Raw genomic sequence first — 3751 nt, 5'->3', positions numbered from 1 at the left:
AGCTCCTCAAAGGTCAGCCAGGACTCCGTTCTGGTCAAACACCCATGGCGTCAACCATAGACATTATATACGTACATACATACATGTACTGCTGCTGCCTATGGACTATATGCATGCATTAGTTCCATGTTCTACCCCTGATGGCACCCGAACATCCGGTGAGGGGATGACTATAACAGAGCGCACTGTACTGTGAAGGTGGCGGAGTCCTCACAGTTTACTTGCTGTTTACTGGAGCTTCCCAAAGTCACTACCATTATGGATTATCACCTTAATATAATAGTTAATCGTCACTATAATAATACAATAGCATGCTGTTGTCATGCGGTATGCATTGAAAATGCATGCGTAACAGTATGCAGGTCGCATTCAATATTGTGCCGCATGAGCCAGTCACGGAACTTGCGCATTCCAAACTCAGTGGATTTTGTCGTGTTAGCTGGTACCGCACTGCTCTCCAAATTCGCCAGTGAGTCCTCATCGAGCTGGCTGCTTTGGCTGCTGTACTTTGCCGGACTATCCATGAGAAAATCATCCATACTGGGAGCAATACGCACTTCTCGCCTTTTTATCTTTTCCTCTGTGGACAGTTCTTGGGCTGCGCGCTATGACATAATTTGTTTATGCACAGAGTGCGGGTATGCCGATACTTGTTTGCTACTGCGGGCGGGTATAGCCAGGTAGCGTCGACGTAAATCTACGCTACCGGCCTAGCAACGCCTCGGTAAAGTGCTAATAATAATCAGTAGCAGTTTAGAAATACAAAAAAATAAATAAATAAATAGGGCTGCACACGTAGAATCGTTGTCAACTATCTATGGCGTTCGCTATTTATTTGCATTGTATCGCTCTGTGCTAACATATTTTTGAAACATTAATTTTAGTCATTCAAACATTCTAACCTTGTATATAACCTATAACCAGCTCCTCCATTCGCCTCCGTAGAGGAGCGACCTCTGACCGGAGCGCTTCAGTCTCATCAAGCACCAGATCCACTGCAGCTGGTTCCGTAGAAGAGCAGTAGTCATCGTCAAGCAGTTACCTCCATCACTGGTTCCTCTAGGTGATCAGCGAGAGGGTTTGGTCACTCCCTTCGCTCCCAAACACCGGGACGAGGGGCAGGAATGGAGTAGCTTTTCCACTTGAAAAGAACGGGGATGGCTCCTTTTTTTAACAAACGGCACACCTGTGTGGTTGACGGCTGGATCACATCAGCAGGCAGAAAATGCCGAAAACACCACAAAAATATGAACAATGACTAAAAAACAAACAAACAAAAAAAAAACTAGAAACGGAAATTGGTTAAAGTTTTCGGATATCGAACAGAATCGAACACTGGCATCTGCCATAACTGGAAACGACACAGCAATCAGAGATTTTAACGGAAATATGTCACACCACTCCATGCATATAGTCCAATGGAGCCGATGTATCAGCGTGGCCGTTGTCTTGGATGGATCCTTATTGCGCCCAGTGCATTTGTTTGTACTGAGGAAGGTGGATCCCCAACTACAATAATCCGTAACTCCGTGTATTTTTACCCAATTTTCCCACGGTTTGGTTTGTTAGACACAGCAGAGATTCAGTTACGATACAGGATGCTGTCACACATTAAAAATATGTACTTTCATATACTTTCTCTTATGCTCAAAGCACTTTACAATAATGCCTCACATTCACCCCAATGTTAGACTGCTGCCATGCAAGGCACCCACTACACAACTAGTGGTTGCAAAATGGTGCTTTGTTATGATGACATTATATTACAATGTTAAAATAACCAAAATTATTGTTCAATGTTACTTGTGAAAGGTAATCCCACGCCATCTGGTTTCTATACTGCACCGATTATTGCAACAGTAAGCAGCACAAAATACCGGCAAATGTGCTCACTCTCCAGGTGACTGGTGCTAGCCTATTGTGAAGAGACCCATCCAGTATGGCGGCAATGGTGGATTATGTTGCAGCAAGTCATGAGGTGTCTATGTATATAATGTCTGTGGTGTCAACCATTTGGCCACATTTGTCATGTTTGTCCAAGCCCACCCATGAGAAGAAAAACTTGCAGTTTCTTCACTGGCCACTTGAGGCTTGCTCCAAAAGTGAGCAGGCTCCTTTTCAAGTCCATGTTAAAATGTTCAACTTCAGAGGAGAAATAAACATGTTAACTACAAAACAAACTAACTGTTGTGATCTCTGTAGGTAGTTTTCACCTGCATGATAACTGTTGACCTAATGGGGGGGATTTTAAGCCATAAAGTTATGCAATTAGATGTGTGGCGACTCTGAATAACAGCTGGTGAGCTCAGCGGCTCATCTTACACAGTGTTGCCATCTTGGCAATTTTCCAAATCCTCTTGACAACTTATTTTCTCAAAAGTGACTAGTGACAAACTAGCTAGTTTTCCTGGCATCACTGGAGACTTTTATGGTGTTTGACGACTCTGTTCTCACGGAGCGTCAGTGAGTGCTGCTGTGAGCCTGTGCGTCCCCACTCATCGCCCCAAGCAGTCTGTACACAGTGGGCTCCACCTCTGCCGCAGCTGCAAAACGCAGTACGCAGGGAGATGTGCACTCCTCTACATTCAGAATGCAAATGAATCACAAGTGCGATGCTGCCACGGCCGACCCCGCCCTGTTTTACAGCGGGATCTAAAGCGGTAATTTAGGTGAGCATGATTTTTTTTTGTTAAAAACAAAATTTGTTTCTCACTTAAATCACTGCTGCTGCAATTATCTGATCATTGAATCACAAACCTCACTCGGACTCAGTCAGGCTTACCTTGTTTGCTGCGCCATGTTCCTCTGTGACTTGGTCTTGCTAGTTATAGATCAACATGTCCCAGTCAAAATTGTACATCCAAAAATACAGGTAGGAATGGGAGTCAAACCCCGAATTTAAAGGTTGGTTAATATACAAATAGTGACTGGTTTGGAGGGCAGCATAATGGTGCCACCCCCTCGGCGATCATTGTTGCCCAAGGCTGAAGGCTGTGGGCAACAATGATCCCCGAGGGCCTTGGGCAACAATGATCCCCGAGGGGGTGACACCATTATGCTACTCGATAAACCAGTCACCATTTGTTTTATTATACATCTGTGTAGTTAATAAATTTATCTTTACAATTGTGTGAAAAATTTGCTAAGTTATTTCCCGTTCAAACTCACCGTATTTAAGCCTCTGGCCAGACTTGGAGCGCAGCAGTGGGAAGCTTCTCGAACTCATCGAGTGAAACACCATGCAAATCTTTCCCGTCGTCCTTCGCTAAAAACTCCTTGAACAGTGTGGAACTTTTCTTGATACTTTTCGCGGTACTCTCACTGTCTTTCTTGGATAGAAGAGCGTTTATCCCATCAGTATCCTCGGACGCAAACCTTCTGCTCTCCGCCATGATGTTGTGATGTAGAGAGAGAGAGGCGTGTGAAGTAGAGAGAGAGAGAGAGACGCAGAGAGAGAGAGAGAGAGAGAAAGATAAGTAGTCGTCTGTGACGCATCACCCCTGCGCATGCGCGAAACATTGTTGCCCTGTTATGACAAAATCGGTCTGCAATCACTCAGAATGTTCCCCGAAATGGTGCTGAATCAGTCAATAATGTGGCTATTGTTAACTTTGGATGATTTATTGTGAAAAGTATTGCAATTATTACACGCGAATCAGCCAATCAGAACAAAGGATTTCAGTCAGAAGCATAATAAAGCCATTTATTGGCGACAACAGAAGGACATATTGCCTCTACTGTAAGGCAGACT

This window comes from Thalassophryne amazonica, chromosome 3 (genome assembly GCF_902500255.1).
Source record: "Thalassophryne amazonica chromosome 3, fThaAma1.1, whole genome shotgun sequence".
NCBI classification, from domain to species: domain Eukaryota; kingdom Metazoa; phylum Chordata; class Actinopteri; order Batrachoidiformes; family Batrachoididae; genus Thalassophryne; species Thalassophryne amazonica.
The sequence above is the reverse complement of the archived record's forward strand: the minus strand, read 5'-3'. Positions refer to the sequence as shown.